The sequence below is a fragment of the Corvus hawaiiensis genome, chromosome 2 (assembly GCF_020740725.1).
Source record: "Corvus hawaiiensis isolate bCorHaw1 chromosome 2, bCorHaw1.pri.cur, whole genome shotgun sequence".
Taxonomy (NCBI): Eukaryota; Metazoa; Chordata; class Aves; order Passeriformes; family Corvidae; genus Corvus; species Corvus hawaiiensis.
Genome location: NC_063214.1, coordinates 52,146,713 through 52,164,364, shown reverse-complemented (window position 1 = coordinate 52,164,364; position 17,652 = coordinate 52,146,713). Strand labels below are relative to the sequence as shown.

Here is a 17,652-nt window from a genome sequence, read left to right as displayed (position 1 = left end):
CTTTCTAATTTCTCAGAATTGTTTTGATGAGGGAATTATACATGCTTTGAAAATTCTAGTGGCCGTGGAAATTACTGTACAACCTCTCCTAGGGCAGTACAGAGAAAAAGCAATTTTAGTTTAAATACTCATAAAATATTCTGAGAGCACAGTAAATAAAGTAACCTCTTACACTGCTATCTATTGGATACACTTTACTCATTTGTTTGAAGTAGAAGTAGTGATGAAAACTGACTATTTATTCAAAAGAACATTCTGAAAACTTAATGAATAGAAAGTTATATTTTAGTATGCAGTTAAATGTTTTCTCTCTTTGCTTTATTTTACTATTTGCAGTTAGATTTCTTTACTAAATACTGCTCTTGAATCTTCTTAGATAGCTATTCATGCTGAAGACATAGGTGAGAGGAGGCACATATCTGACTGATAGCCCAGAAGAATGAGATTTTGGCTGTGAAAATGTGATTAGACCGATCTCTCCCCATCCAGAAAAAAAACCGCATTTATAAATCAAAGGTACTATATAATTTGGTTACAGGTATTCAATGGAAAAACAATCCTCATTCTCAGTTATATATTTCCATTTATATTTAAAAAACTATTGATTCTGAGGGATGAGGAGGGTATCTCTCTATGCTTCATTACTCCAAGTGACACATGACGAATTATGTTTTCTGTGGACTTTCATAGAGCCTCGTGCAGAGAAGACTCTTTTCCTTCAGTGCTCAGCTGTTAATCCATTTTTTTACTGGAAGAGATGCTATAACAGAAGATGAAAAAATTGCCTGTGAGCATGTTAATCATGGAGTGATTGATGCTGCCATTACAAGAAAAGGTTAGACATCCTCCTCAGCAGTTTTCACCACTATTTACAACACAGTGCCAGTCATCCAGACTAAGGACTGATCAATGCACAGACTTCAAATTAATTCAATATGAGTCCTCTGAACGTAATGGCAAGTCTGATAGCATTCACTTATTTTTATTTCCCCTCCCTCTTTCAGCACATTGCTGAAGTCTGAAGACATCTGACACTTTTGAGACTTTAGAAAGATATTAAGCTATTAGAGAGCATCCAAATGAGGCAATGAAGATGGGGAAGGGTCTGGAGGGGAAGCAGAATGAGGAGTGGCTGAGGTCACTTGGTCTGTTCAGAAGAGGAGACTGAGAGGAGACCCCACTGCAGTCTACAGCTGCCTCATGAAGGGAAGAGGGGGGACAGAATATGTCAAGTTTGATGGGACCCATCAGGATCATTGAGTCCAGATCCTGGCCCTGCACAGCATCATCCCCAAGAGTCACACTGTGTGCCTGAGAGCAGTGTCCAAACACTTCTTGAACTCTGTCAGGCTGGTGCTGTGACCACTTCCCTGGGGAGCCCGTTCCAGTGCCCAAACACCCTCTGGGAGAAGAGCCTTTTTCTAACACCCAACCTAAACCTCCCCTGACTCAGCTTCAGGCCAGATATGCTTACTATCCTTAACGTTTCACCCTTCCCATTTAACAGGAGAACTTAACTCCTCAGTCCACTCGATCACAGTGTAGAGAGAACAGAAAAAATGTCTCCCAAACATATTTAGCAAAAGTAATCCCCACATTCTGCACCAGTTAATAGGAATCTTTCTTGGAGAAAGACCTTATTTGATTTTGCATTGTAGATTACGATGTCCTGCATATAAAGTTTGAAGCAAAGAAACACTGCTAACTCTTCTTTTTCTTATTTACTACTATGCACTATCCATGAAGTCAAAGGTACTCCACTTACCTTTTGCAACAGGCCATACAAATCCCTTTATCTGACAAAATATGATAGGCCACTTTGGCTTTCCAGTTCTCACTACTCCTCACAATAAATCCCACAACATAGTGCAGCCTTAAAAAACCCTTTCACAATTCTATTTTTCATGCATGAGGTGTAATAATCACACAGAGAGAGGCCAAAGACATGCTTCTGCGTAGGGGCCTCCTCATTTGTATGCAGCAGACCAGATTCCCACCAGTTTGTACCTAAATGTCAGTCCTAATATGTAGTTATCACAGTAAGATAGCCAAGATGATTTATCCTAATCACAAAGGCAAAATATTACAATGTTTCATGGACAAAAAGGCACATTTTGACCCACTTCTTTTGAAACAGCTGAAACTATAAACATATATAATTTTTCAGTTGTTCTTTCATTTCGACAAGTTATGTGTTGCTGCTAAGGGCACTAGCATTTGAAAGAAAGGTTCTTTGGATACAGTCTCCTAGGAAAGCAGAATTTTTAGAACAGCAATTTCTTGTTTGCTGTCAATCAGGAAATGTCCATAAATGGTTCATAAAATCTTTTTGAAATTGAGGGTTGCAAATTATGCTTATGAGCACTGATAAAAACACTTCTAGATCTCAAGTTTTCCCTGAAGAGAGGGCCAAACAAACCCATAAAATTAATTTTGCCATATCCTCCTAAATAATTACCTGGTCATCACCTTACCAAAATTTTGAGGTCAGTGTGGAAGAAATCCTCATATTCTCTGCACTGACCCCCTTCCTGGAGCCAAGAGACATGGAAACACACCTCAGGAAAATATATCTGCAACTATTAACTCAACCATTGTCTTCAAAACCCAAAGTATTTTAATAAAAATCCCAAAGGAATAAAAAAAAAAAAACTAAAAGGCCTCCCTGTCAGCTACAAAAATTGAGAATAATTAGGAACTTGGAATAACATTTTTCAGTCTCACAGGAGCTGTAGATCAATGCAGTATTCAGGAACACATGTCCAAAAGCCCAAAGTGAATTTTAAAGAAAGGTCGTAGTTTGTCCGACAGCAAGAGGCTTCAAAACCTCCATCTCCTTCAAGAGCATGGCTCCCAGCAAGGAGGAAAACTTTCCCAAGTGAAGACAGCTTGGTTGAATTGACCAGAGAGCTGCTGTGTCCTCAAACTTACTAACAACAGAATAGGCACCTTATCACTCACCACCATGACCTTCATCTGTCCACTTCCCTTCTTAGAGCCAAAATTGCCTTATTTGAGCAAATCAAAGGGATCATAGGATGGTTTGGGTTGGAAAAGGCCTTTAAGATCATCGAGTCCAACCATTAAACCAGTACTACCAAATCCATCACTAAACCACGTCCCCAAATACCACTTTACACATCTTTTAAATACCTCCAGGGATGGTGACTCCCCCACTTCCCCAGGTTGTCTGCTCCAATGCTTGACAATTCTTTATGGGAAGCAACTTCTAATTTTCAGTCTAAACCTCTCCTGGTACAACTTGAGGCCATTTCCTCTTGTCCTGTCATTTGTTACCTGGGAGAAGAGACCAACTCCCACCTGGTTACACCCTCCTTTCTGGCAGCTGTAGAGAGCAATAAGGTCCCCCCTAAGCCTCCTTTTCTCCAGGCTAAACACGCCCAGGTACCTCAGCTGCTCCTCAGACTTGAGTTCCAGACCCTTCCCCAGCTCCACTGCCCTTCTCTGGACACACCCCAGTCATTTTACTCTTACAGAGCATAACCAATGCTACTTCACTGTATGAAGAAAGGTTGCCATCAATACTCAGACTTTGGAATAGGTCTTGATTACAGCAACGCATTGCTCACACCTTCATTTTACCTTTATAAGAAACAGCTCAACTGGGAACAAAGGCAATTCCTTTGAATCCAGTCTATAAGCTGTCCCCTTTGCCATTGCCTTTTGTTGAGCAGCCATTCTGATTTTTACTGCAATCTTACAAAAAAGGATTTTCACAGATTTTTTCATACTTTTAACAGTAGTTCAGTCATTTAAATCCATGGTAAAAGAAATCAGTGTTCCAGACTCCCAAAGGCCATCATGATTCACATGCAAAGTATGTCTGTCTATTTCACTAGTATTTCCTAAGAATAGTTACTATCTGCCAATTTACACACAAATCCATCACCGACAGGGAGGTCATATGCCAACATTGTATTTCTCTGCTGTCTCTAATTTAGATTTATAATAGTATTTTTTTCACAGATAAATACAAGTTGGCAAAATACTGGTCATACTGCAAGGAGTTTCATTTTCCTTAGGGGAAAGTAGATGCCAAATTGTGATGGAGTGCCAGGAGGCCATAAAAACAGAATTATAAGTCCACAGATATTCATGGTAAGTTGACTAAATAATTTTTTTTTCCCCTGCCAGGGGGATTATAGCTGAATTGCTGCATCTGCAAAATCCAAAGTACTTTGCCGCTACGAAATTATTTTCTACTTGGGTCCAAGCTTTATGGTAGTTGGCTTCCTAGTCACAGAAAGTCATACATTATTTACAAATCTTTGACTATAAGTCTGTCATGAATACATTAACTGTTCTCTTACCTTCAGAACTCATTAGCAACAGGAACAAGACTTCTAACGCTATTTTCCACTATCTACCCCCTGCATATGCTGAACCTGCTGTGCCACTCAGAAGTGGTGTATTTCCAATGTTAGCCTTATTTTAAAGAGTGAATTGAAAAAACAAATTGAATATAAGGAAAAAAAATCATTAAAAAACCGCAAAGCACGTTGACCCAGCAGGTAGGTATCTAATCCATCTTCATGAATTCTGCCTAGATACAGGGATTTATTGTCAAAACACTGCAGACTTTTTAGCCTTGCTTCTAAGGAAATTGACGATTACACAATCACATTGTATAGGCTTTCATCAATCCTTCCTTAGCCACCCTTGAACCTCTTGGCCAGTTGCAAGCAACTTTGACAGCTGGGTTCAGGGAAGAAAGAGGTCTCAGAGGCAGGAGTCCTGACAGGTCTTGTGAAAATGAGAGGCTGGGTAGGTACAGAAGACAGAGAGGAGTATTTTGCCCACCCTGGGAGGCAACAGCCTGTTGTCTGTCCCCACACACCTAACTCCCATGAGCCACAGCCTGGGCTGACATTTACCCACCAGGCTGGGAAAAGAGAGCAAACATGCCACGCTGCAGGAGCTGAGAGGGATTAAAGGATGGAGGACACAAACCCACACAAATCCAAGTTCTCCCACTCAGGCCGTTTGGTTTTTCATAACTCTTTTCACAGACAAAACCAGCGAGTGGAAAACTTATGTTTTAATTTGTAATGCAAACGTATATATAATTATGAAATAATATACTCTGCCAGGCTGGTAATAAGAAATAGGCAGAGTCTGGTCATATGGAGCTAAATGGTATAAACTGGAGTTATTCCACCAAATTCAGTGGAAAAACGGCAGTCCACCCTGGAAAAGATCACAGACCTCATGGAACCCAAGGAGCATAGGTGCGAAGTGAGACCAAGATGGGATGGGGGCCTCCCTTCCCTGCAGGTCCCAACTGCATGACACCATGGTTTGTTTGTGAGTCGGCAGGATACTCTCCCCTCCTGGGCTCAGCAGCAACTCATTCAAGTCCCTCGTCAGAGAGAGGGGCCACTGCCATGTCATATTGGAGCAATTTAGATGAGAACTGTATGGGCATTCTTAATTGCTGTACTTCGGCTCTGCCTTTTTCTTTTGCTATGGACTGCACAGACAGGCAAGCTTTTATAACTGTAAGCACATTTTACATATATATAGATATATATATACATTTCTCCTCAATGGTAAATTCAGTCTTATGCACTAAGAAAGCAGACTGCAGTGATTTGCTTTTAGCTGGTTAAGCAGTCTGAAGTGATTCAAAAAAGAAATCAAGGAAAATAGAACATTACTTCACTCTTCAATCAGTTTGCCTAGTTACAAGGCTCTTGCCAAACAAAAATGTAATATCTCTGCTAAAATTAGGGTATTAGTTCTAATTACCAGGCACACAAAAATCTTAAAATTCTGGAGCTGAACTGATAATGTTGCTATGGAAATAAGCTTAATTACTAGAGACCAGCTAACAAACTTCTCAGTGTTGCTATCTTTACAAGCTACCTCCGCTCCTGAAAATTTGTGGTTTTTTCCCTCCCTCAAATGCGACTAAATATCTGTAGTGTTAACAGTAATTAAATTCAGACATTCCCAGTCTGAGGCTATTCTGAGAATTGCTTGACAGAGGCTAAGGCAAGAGAAACACAAAGCGCAGTGCTTCAGTGTAACCATTCCAAACAGTTAAAACCACATTTTTATCAATGTACTAATTCAAACACACCAGGCAATGCAAATTCCCCCTGTACATAACAATGAATGCATGCATGCTCGTCCCACACATTTTTTCCCCCTCAAACAGGAGGAAAATTTGTGAGAGGGAGAGCCACACAGCAGAGGCTTTTCCTGCAGTCCTCAGACTTTGGTTACCAATTACTCCTTATGAATACATAAGTGTGCGTATGGAGACACATGTGCATATGAATATATGCATGTGAATGTATGCACACAAGAAAAAGATCATTCATGAGGAGACTCTGGCGTTTTGCTTTCCCACAGCAGGAAGCCCCATGCTTGAGCTCAGGCGCTGAGGAACGGGCAGCTCGCAGGGCAGAGGAAAGGCAGCAGGGCTCGTGCTCCAGTGTGACCATGACTTCACATGCTGGACACTGCAGGGTAAGGGCTCCACAGGGGATAAGCTGGTTTTGCTGGGGACAGAGGGGGCAGAAGACAGGCAGGAGGCCCTGGTCCAATCCAAGAATTGCCCAGCTGCAGCAGCTGAGACAGAGCTGGCCCAACAGGTCTCGCATATCCCAACAAGAAGGACCATACTCCCTGCCCCTTCCTGAAGGGACTTTCATTCACTGGGCGTGCCTACTCATCCTGCTCCAAACATGGCCATGCCTAAGCCCAGTTGGGGCAGAAACACATGATGAACACAACCCACTGGCTACCAGCCCACAGGCAGCAAAATGCAGGTAAGTCAAAGCAAACTCCACAAACACTCAGCGTGTGCTTTCCTTTCCAGCACTTGGAGGTAGTCTGCTGGAATTTTTTACCGATAGAAAATGAACTCAAATTTATCAGATAATTTATACACCATGAATAATTTAAGCAGTCTTAATAAACAGCTGAAATCAGAAAACCTACAAGGAGAACATTTTACAATATTCCTTGTTGGTGGCCTGCGATACAAACTTGCTTACATCCAATCTGACAAATGTCACTCTGCTGACTTTAGTTTAATTACTCCTAATTTATACCAGTCTGAAAGCAAAATAATTTGTTTAATTTCCCAAAGGATAAAAATACTGCTCAGTTCAGAAACATGAGCTTTTTAAAGGATTCTTCGTTCATATTATTTTCCCAATATTTTCTTAAATCTATTTAAAATCAATGCATGCTTGCTGAATTCTACACGGTAATAATTCAGAGATAATTGCTCTCAGAATAACTTTACCAAAAATTGAAACAAAAATGACTCTAAAATTCTGACACTCTGAAACCACATTTAGATTGCAGAAAACATTTTCAAATTGGTTCAGACTTGAGAAAACACGTATGCTAGTTACTACATATTTTTTCCTTGGTGAAACCGCAGAAGGTACATCAGTTCTTGGATTCACAGAACTTAAGCCCAGAGGAATGAACCAATTATCTGGTCTGACCTCTGTATATGAGGAGTTATTAGATTTCATTCATTAGCTCCTTTATTGAGCCATAGAAGTGGTGACTTACTTCCAGCTGGAATTTCAATGGTATCAGCTTTCAACTGTTAGTCCTTGACAGTCCTCTCTTCACCAGTCTCTTACTGTCACTATCACTTTATGGCTGAGTTTATATATGACATCAAGTCACCTCTCAGGCTTTCTTTGAGGTGTTCAGTGCCTGTGTTTTCTTATTTCCATGGCTCCTTTCTGCACCTTCTTCAGTTTTTGATGTTCTTTCTAAAACAAGGATATAAATTCTTCAAAGAAAGGCAAAAAAACCATCTATTTTTTCTGCCTTGTGGTTTATACACCCAGAGACTAAAATCAGCATCTGGCTATAACCTCACTCAAATCCTTCAGCTTCCCACCACATATTTGAGGATAGCAAAAGTAGCATCACATAGAACTTGTTTCTGTACCCAGGTGGATTGCTTCAGGCTAATTGGCCTCACTAAACATAAGCAATGCCTCTTCCTCTAGCTTAGGCTTCCTAAAGGAAACTCAGTGTCTATCTGATGCAGAGGATAAGTTCTGCTGGAGCCAGTATTGAGTATCCCACACAGACGTGGGATCTGTGTGATACGAAACAGACTCTGAAAATACATCTGCAGAGTTCAACTTCCTATTGTTTTTAGCAGCACAATTGTTGACATCAGTGCAAAAAGCAGGTGCTGCTTGAAGAGTCCAGCAGTGTCAGCAGCCACTTGCACTGGGGTGCTTCTAGCAGCAAATCCCCTCATTTGGCCCAGAGAGGCTGCATGTCCTCCATGGGAAAGGAAGAAACACAGCTGATGTGATCTTCATTACTTCAGCTGCTGCTCCTGGAGCAAGTGCTTAGGTCACACACAGCACCCTGCAGATTGCTGCCTCAGGATAAATGGTCAGGAGAACGACGGATGCACCAGCACATCAAGTGCCAGAAGAGGCAGAAGGCAGGCTTAAACCACACCAGGTGCAATGCAGAAATCTTCAGGTTAACTGTTCATAACCTACTTCTGGACTCTCCTGAGTCCAGAAGTTACTTACTAGCTTATTACTTACTTATTAGCTTATTTCTTATTAGCACGCTAATGCAGCTCTACAACCTGGGGGACTTGCTGTGGTGGGGACATCCAGTACATCTGTGGCAGCAGCTAAGGGAAGGCCCAGCCCTCTCACAGGTCTCACAGGAAATGTGCCCCAGTAAATAAGGGGCAGGCAAACCCATCCTTGAAGGAAGCAAGTACCACCTGATCTCCCCACCATGGCCAGCCCAGAGAAAGTCTGTAATGAGCTCTCCAAATGTTTCCACTCACATGGCTGTAAGGAAAAGAGGAGCGAGGCACTTTCCTCTTCTCAGCAGTCACTAATACACTGAGACAAACAGTGTGTCCTCCATGCCAGCTTCCAAGACAGATGTAAAGCTATATCCATAGTCTGCAGGTGCATGACATGCACAGCAGCTCTGGAGACAGGGCAAAAGTGACAAGGCTGCAGCTGTTCAGGAAGGGACATGCTGGTCATGCTCCATCCCCACCAGCAGCCATCCTGCCCCACGCCACAGTCCCCAGACCTCTGCAGAATAAACTCTGCCGGCACAGGTAAGGGCACCCCAACCCAAAAATTAATTCTGAGTAACCTCCTCCTCCAGCAAGAAGCATGTGATGTGACTTCCCAGCAAGGTATCAGTCAGGTTTGAGTCGTGCGTTCCTCTTTCAGGTTTGTTTCTGCTAACACTGCCAGCCAGCCCTCAACTGCTCACACAGACCTCCTCTCAGCCTGTTCCCACAAGAGCAGCAGTGACCCAGGCTCTGCACTCAAGCTGGGAGTCCTTGCCCTCTCTGGAGGTGCAGCAGCTCCACCTGCTCCCTCCTCCTTAACTCTCAGCTCCCACCATGCTGCTCAAGGAGAAATGGCACCACTCCCCGTGCATCCCGAGGGCAGTCCCTAGGGACAGCACAGCTTCTTGTGCAGTGCCTACTCGCACGAGTGGCGTCTCTGCTTTCCCTGGGCACTCTCCTCCAGCCTAATTGTGCTTTCCCAGGGGGAAAAAAGTGCTGCAGTGAGGCAACTGCAAAGTAACAGAATGAATACAGGATGGGAAGGGGATGGGGGGAGTAAAACTGTGTCTTTAACCTTATTCTTGACTTGTATGTGGCTTTGAGTGCTCCACTATGCAACTTTAATAGAGTTTCCCTGCAGTGGGGTTACATGGACCCGTGCAAGCACCTGCAGCGTCAGCAGACTTGGAGAGAAGGATGGAGCATGCCTGCTTGGAGATTTTTCCACAGAAAAGTTTCCAGGGCTCTGATATCCCCACTGAGATGACAGGGCACCAATCTTCAAAGGCTCTTCTGAACTCCCTATATGGAGCTGAGTTTATTTACTTTAAGGACATTCATCCCCTACAGCCAACAGGGAGCACAAGGGCTCAAGCTGCTACAAGAAAAAGGTCTGCTTGCCATGACCTTGCATTCCCTGAAATTGTTGGAAATCTTTCTGAGACAGCTTGGAGCAGTGCACTGGATCAGGCGGCTAATTATAAAACTTGACTTACTTTGCAAGCGTACCTGACTCCCATGGAGAGTGACAGCAGGGCTCATAGGATTTGTATTGTGTACAAACATCAGCTGGTTTTCAAATGATCATTAATATCATTTCCCCAAAATTTGTAGCACACTGAGCTCCCTGCTGCGCAAACATGATCAAGCCATCAGGTTCAAAGTTCCATATGCTTCCCACCTTCCCAGGGAAGCATCTTAAAAATCACTTTAAATGTTAACATTTCCTTTTCACTTTCCTCTCTCAAAAATATTGTTTAGTGAATCTGTAAAACCTCTAAAATCAGGTTGTCATCTTTGGACATAGGCCATGTTTGGAATTTCTCATCTAGAAAGGCAAATGTTTCACTAAGTTCTGGCCTTCTAAATCCAGGAAACTGTGTAATGAAAACTATTTTACAATCTTATCTATGGTTGTTGCCTCCTATATACTTTATAGTTGACATATTTATAATACAAGGGGATGTAAAATATATTCACCTAGATAGTAGTCAGTCAGTCAAAAAAGGACCACCACAGCATAAGTCCACAGCAGATTTTAGCTTCTGCCTGTTCCAGAGAATAATAGCTGGCTGTCTGGCTCTGCAAGTAATGGATTACACATGCACACACACAAAACACAGACACCTGTCCAAAACTAGTGGTCTGATTCTCTTAAGAAAATGTGGGCATTCCCTTAGGCTAATTTTTTTCCCTGTATTTACTTGCAAAGTACTAAGCAGAATATGTGATATTGGAAACTATTACATTCTGAATGACTGATGTAATTTCACTTGAGTCTTACCATGACCTCTACATATCCCCAAACCCAAGGCCAATTTAACCAAATGCTCTGCTATTCCATTCACCTGCGAAGATGCTTCCCAGATGAATTTGCAAGTCCTTTAAAGCATCGTTTCATGAATTCCCTGGTTGCCACCCAGTTCAGACTCATTACAGCACTTCCATTACTGCCCAGTCAAACAGCAGATAGTGTATGCAAATGTTGTTAATGATAGTGTAATACCCTATATGAAGAAGAGTCAAATGTAATATGCCAGAACTCATCCCAGCCTGACAAGTAACACTAGCTAACTACAGCAAAAGTGACATGTCATCTAAGTGCAAAGTACTTTCAAGAATGTCTTATTAAGGCACACAGTGCAGTAGCTCAGAAGTTGCAATCAGTGGTAGGATGCTTGCCAGCTCAGACTCTGGCAGGTGAGTTGGGAGCTACGGACTTGGCTGAGGAGCCTGCATGAGCAGCACAGAGCACTGCTGCTCAGGGATGGAGCAGCTGCCTTGGAAAGGGAAGACACAGAGCTTAGATGGAGATGGAAGCATGCCCTAACTGGCCTGGGCTCACAGCCCCTGGAGGCAGTGGATTTTGGAGCAGGGAGAATGGGCACTTGATCAATTTTGACTAATGATGACACAGAATCTGAAGAGTTATGGGATGAAATTAAGGGGTCCCCACACAGCCACTCAAAAGTCCAGGATGGACATACAAGCACCTGTGCCCACAGCACATGTGCAGCCCCTCCTGAGTGCTGTGGTGGCAACAGCCTTCTGGGAACTGAGGCCACATAAGACCAGCTGTGAGCACTCATGGTGCCCTGAACAACAAAGCAGGAGAGGATATACCTGGGCAAACCAAGACACAGGGAGTACTTGGTTAAGTCTAGCCCCTAGATCTCTTTCCTTCACAGAGGAAGAGTCTCAAAGAGCAGGCTGCTGCATTTTCTTTAATTTGAGTGCTTGTCTGCAGTATTTATTTGAAAGACCCTCTTGATGAGTGAAGAACAAGGAGAACGATGGAACCATAATAGTGACCTCTGCTTGAGGGAAAGAAATAATTTTGATCAAATGGGTCAGAACTGTTTTTCAGCAATGTTAACCTCTATCTTGTATGGATGTCATATAAATAGCCGGAAGAAACAAAATGCTTATTAATGATCAAAACTTTCCAGGCTTTCAATTAAGGAACAAAAGAAAGTGCTAGCTAGTCACACCTACATCCTCTGAAAGATTCCAAAGAGGGGAGAAATGATAGGACATTTCCAACCTTTTTTGGATAAAGAAATTGAGAACAAGAAAACTAAAAATCTTTCAAGTGACTTTGAATACTCCTGATGAAACAAAAGCAAGTGCAAGTCAAGCCTGAAGGATTTATTTTCTATCTTGCTTCCGGAGTTGCCTCAATCAGTTTATTTTTTTTTTGCAGAGATCAGAAATACAAATAAAGAAATTAGGAAGAAATCTAGCAAATGTTGTCAAGTTGTTTTCAAAACCAGATCACAAACTGTATCACTGGATCACTGCTTTCATTACAAATGCTTCATTCCAGGAACTCACACCTTTCCATTATTCAAATGAGACCTAACTTGCTACAAGAGGACGGATATCCATCACACATTTTTTATTCACACATTTTCTTTCCAAGAGGCTGCTCTGAAACAGCAGATATGGACCCCAGAGTAACCAGGGAAGAGATGTGCCTCCATTCCTCCTCTCTGCCTTGCAAGGTCTCCTGAGACCCTCAGCACAGGGAGATTTGGACACTGTGCTTTGCACAGAGCCCCTCCTTCAGGCCTCTCAAGTACCACGACAGCACATGAGCAGAACAGTTGCTGTCACCCATTCATTTACTCAGGATGAGACCTTTTACCTTTCCAGGATGTATATTACCAGCTGTCAAGTGGCAACAACAGCACTCAGCTCCACATTAGGAAGATGCATCATAGAAATGTTAATCAATTCTAATCAATATCAGGTCCTGTGTCTGAAATGAGCTGCTGGCAGAAAAACGGCAGCAGCAGAGCTGAGGTTCTCCAGCAAACAGGGTACAAAGGGAAAAGCACTGGCCCCAAAATATCCTTCACATTTAAAAGGATGCTGGCAGGAGTAACGCTGAGGAGCTCTGGCACAGCAGGTCCCAACCTGACCAGCTGGCAAAGAGAATGGGTTTTGGTTTCCAGTGCAATCCACACAATAATTTTCATCAAACAGGATCCCATGTCAAGTTTTCCACCCTGTGCTCTCCCTGTACTGCTGGGACCCTCAGCACTGACGCCAGGGAAGCATCTCCTATGGCAACCCATTCCAAACCCATGGAAAACAGACCACGTGGTACATAGGTGGATTTGAACCCCTGAAAACACTAATGGCTGTTTCATTTCAAGAAGGGGAGAAGACAGGCTGAGAAGAAAGGTTCACTATTCAGTGGAGGAAATGTGGCATGGCCCAAAACTGAATGACAGAAATACAGGGCCAGTAAGATACGTATTTTAAAAATAAGCTATTGCTAGCAGAACAACTCCAAACACGATTCCAGGAAGGAACACAGAGCACCCAGACACTCACAATACACTTCACACAGTACACTGATGGACAATAAACCTCTCTGAACCAAAACAACAAATTGGATGGGGCTTCCTACGTCTTTCAAGGACCACCAGCTGCCATCTGTATGTTTCCATATTCATCTATCATAATCTCATACTTATTGTAATTGTCACAAGCTTCATGAGAACACCCCTCATAGTGATCCCAGTCTGTCTTCCACATAAAAATCAATGTCAAAATTGGAGTCCCAATGGACTGAGCCTTTGTTATTTCTAATTCTGGGGACAGAATCCTTTTGTTTTTCCACACAGGTTAAGAAGCAAATGACTTTGATACTAACATGCTCAAGAAAGAACATTATACTGTAGTATTTGGGAGAATAAAATATTTTTAATAGTACCAAAATACTGCTTGATTTTGCCTTTTATTTGTACTTTTTGGTATAATAATTACTTCATTTTAACCTCCCTAAAATCATAAACAAAACTATATTCTTTTATTTTGAACATGCAGGGGTATCCTGGTCCAATTTCAAAATATTTTTGAATGTTCTATAAAATTAAAAGTTCATCCAAACTTGAATTTTGAGTTTGGCCCATCAACATTTTCTGAGGAAAAGAAAGAAAAAAAAAAAAAAAAAAAAGAAGAACAAGAAGAAAAAATAAACCAAAGCCTATACCAGAAACATGTTGGTCAGCTCCTGAAAAGATGTGCTTTTTAAGAGTCCCAGCTGGGCTGGCAGGAGATATGAAATATTAAATGCTTTTAAAAGAAAATAAACTATCTTTCTATGCATTCATATCAAAAGATCCTCACTTTTTTGCCCTTCTTACCTTAAAACCAGAGATATATAGATAGACAAATTGGGATTACTTACAAGTTGACACTGAAATTTCAGTTCATAGTTATGTAATGCAGTAGGATGCTTTAACATCAGAAATCTTTAACAAGTCAGTATTAGCTGTGAAGTGTTACTAATTCTGAATTCCTGGTGGTTTGCCACTTTAAATTAGGTACCAGATGAGATTAGATGAGGGGTGGCTTTTTTTCATTGTTTGCTCATTCTTGTGCATTTATGAAAACAATTCTCTAGTTCTCGAAAAGAGCCCAGGTAAAACACTGTAGAAATTGAACACACAAAATATTACAATAAAATACAAAGAGACATAGCATTATATCTTCTGATAAATAGCTCTCTTATTAATTGTGCATCCCAAACAGAAATTAATGCAAATCAACTTTCTTCTGTAAGATATAATTTCATTCATTCCAGTGACCTGAACCACAGAAATAATCATCAATATTTTATCCTGACACCCAGACATCCATTACAAGATCCCATCCAGGCACTCTTCTTCCAAGAAAGGAGCTCAGTTCTCCTGAATCAATTAATCTTTGTTTACTTACGTGTTTCCCCATCTATAACAGCACTGATTTAGTAAATCCCTTCTGAAGCTAAATTTCAACACTAAACAGAGAACTTCGACATGTGAGCTGGCAGAATTCATCAGTGACATATGGATATTCCCTAGCTACAGGAAACAGGAATTTATTCAGCTCAGGTTTATTGCTGGAAGTGTTTCCCGAGCACACAGGCTGCTTAGCTCTGCTGAAGTATGTGGTGTGCACCTTACGTCTCAATAATAAAATGTACTCCTAAAACCAAAGAGGGCCAGTTCCTGGCTCTGGCTGGAACTACACACCTCACACAGACCAGTGAGGCTGGTCACTTTCTGAACAAAACATTTGCAGCAAAAACTTCAAGACATGCTGATTTGAAAACAATCTTTCCAAACTGCAGCTTGTGTATAAAACACATTAAACTAATAAGAATGGGTCTAACTCAGACATCAAACTACTTTTGTTGCCCTTATCCCAGGGCAAAAGGACTCAGCACTCTGCTGACCTGAGGTAGGAGGTGAGTACTCAGCTGATTTGCTGTAATAAGTGCATCTCACTAAGTTTGCCTGAACAAAAAGGAGATGGGCAAGACCAATTTTGGGGGGGAAAAAATATCCCCAAGGAACAACCACAAATTGCTGAATGTTATGTTAGTTTTTTCTTAGTTAGTGTTTTTCTGTGTTAGTGTTTTGCTTAAAGGACTTTTTTCCAGGAGGCATGAGAGTAAATAAGGGTAAAAGCTTTCACTTAAAAGAAGCAGTAATAAAAATTGCTATAATCACAGCCTAGCTTAAAAAATTAGATTTCACTCATTTTTAATACCACACTTTGCATCGGGATTGGATTCACTCTCTCTTTGGGTGTCTGTAATCGTACTTTTGATTTCTTCACCATGAGGACTTTGGCTTCTGTCTTCAGTGCAAGTCGTGACATTGGTACTTGTTTCTGTCTGTGGGAGGCACCACACCAAAATCGGCAGGACTTGCAGAAAACTGCAAGATCTGCTCAAGTTACCACTGCCTTGGCAGAAAAAGGCAAAGGTTTGTAGCCATTCGCTTACACAAGTAAGCTCTCAGCTGGCTTTTCTCATTTATTTAAGAAAGCAGATTAGGTCAAAATTTGTGAATGTCAAGAAATTGTGGACTGCTTCTTTAGCTCACCCAACATGTACACCCATCCATAATCTGAAAGGAACTGCTAAACTCTCACTACTCATAGAACCAGGTTTCCATTTAGTTAGAATTTGTATTATCCATTTCAAATATACACACAGCAGCTTGATTTGATACTACCCAGTCACAAACCCAAACTTCACACTTAAATATCTCATCAGGAACTCTTCAGAAAGGCTAATATATTGAGCCACTCCAATTATCATTAATAAAATTCTTGTACTTTATTTTGGAGCAAAAGTTGAAGTTTTCCACTCTGGCAAAAGAATCTGAAATACTGCAAGACAACTGCCTGTAATTTTGTGGAGAAAGAGGTTTAAGAGCAGTTTACTTGCTTTAGAAACCCATGGTATGACCTGGAATAGCAAGTACAGACATCCAAGCGCTGCCTAAGAGGAATTAGCACCACTGCTCAAGAGGACTATGATCCAAGAAGCCCTGACCAGCCCAGGTGTGAGCAACAGCACACCATGCAACGCTCCTGCTCCTGTTAAACATGCTTGAGTGCTCCTGAGCACTGAGAAACAGGGCTGTTTATGTATACCTGACCAGGTATTGTACCCTACCCTAAACCAGGAATTCCCTACAGAGGAAAGTTCTGGAGCAGACCGGGCAGGTCCAAGCACTGCAGCAGCCTCTTCTTTCAAGGGTGGCAAAGGGTACAGTCCACATGCAACTTTTCCTTTATCATAGGAGAGGTTTTACTGTCTTATGTTTCAGCCATCTCTCTTCAGCACAAGCAGACACAAAAAAACCATAATGGGGTATTTCTAATTCCTCCACTTGCGTTTCTTTATTAATGCTCTACTCTGAGTCCAGTAGACTGCTACTGAAAATCCTCCTGGCAAACGATGCAGGATTCAAAGAGAAGAACAGAATTGTGTGACTTACTGCTAAAAAATGAATGGTGAGGCTAAACAACAGCTTAGGAAATTATGTAAGGAGTAAGTATACATTCAAAACAAACCCTTTTACACAAACCCGAGAACACTCCACCTAACAGCTTTTAAATAGAATAACTGCTATGCTAGTCAATTGTCTTGATATAAGCTCATCAAAAAAGTAAGATAAACCTTACCATTCTTTTCAGCCCAACACAGTCAAAGAAAATAAGTCTTAAACAGCAATCATTTTAAACTGCATGCCCAAAAATGCCAAAACAAAACAAAAATAAACAAACAAACAAGCCCCAAAAAATCCACAAAAATATAAACACATCTTAGAAGATCTGAGATGTTTTCTGCTGTAGGTCTACAAGCCAATAGCCAAAAGTTATTCGGACCAAACCCTTCACCACTGAAGAATAACATGGAAGAACCAAACCGAGCCTGCCCTTTGTTCACACCACACAAACACAGCACTCCTCTCTGGGAAGTGATGCTTACCAGTTTCCACGCAGGACTATACACCTCCTTCAACAGTGTCCTCACAAAACAGACTTTCTTTTGCAGCTGTGTGGGTTACAAGAGAAAACTCAGCAGGTTTTCCTTCAAGCACCAATAGTACTAAGAGACTGTCAGTGCAGCCAGCAGCAACCACCACCGATCGCACTCAGCTCAGCTGCTTAACTGAACCAAGATGCAGAGTGCACATGTGTCCTGTGCAGGCAGAAAACGTTTCCTTGGTAATTAGCACCAGAGCCTCCAACCTGGGGAGGCACTAAACTGCACTCATCATGAAAAATTA

The 17,652-nt window shown here is 41.7% G+C and overlaps 1 protein-coding gene across 4 annotated transcripts in view; it reads right to left on the bottom strand.

Annotated features, from left to right (window-relative positions):
• MTUS2 (microtubule associated scaffold protein 2) overlaps nucleotides 1–17,652 on the bottom strand; it is a 269,268-nt gene that overhangs the window by 213,283 nt on the left and 38,333 nt on the right. The gene's annotated exons all lie outside the window — the stretch shown is intronic.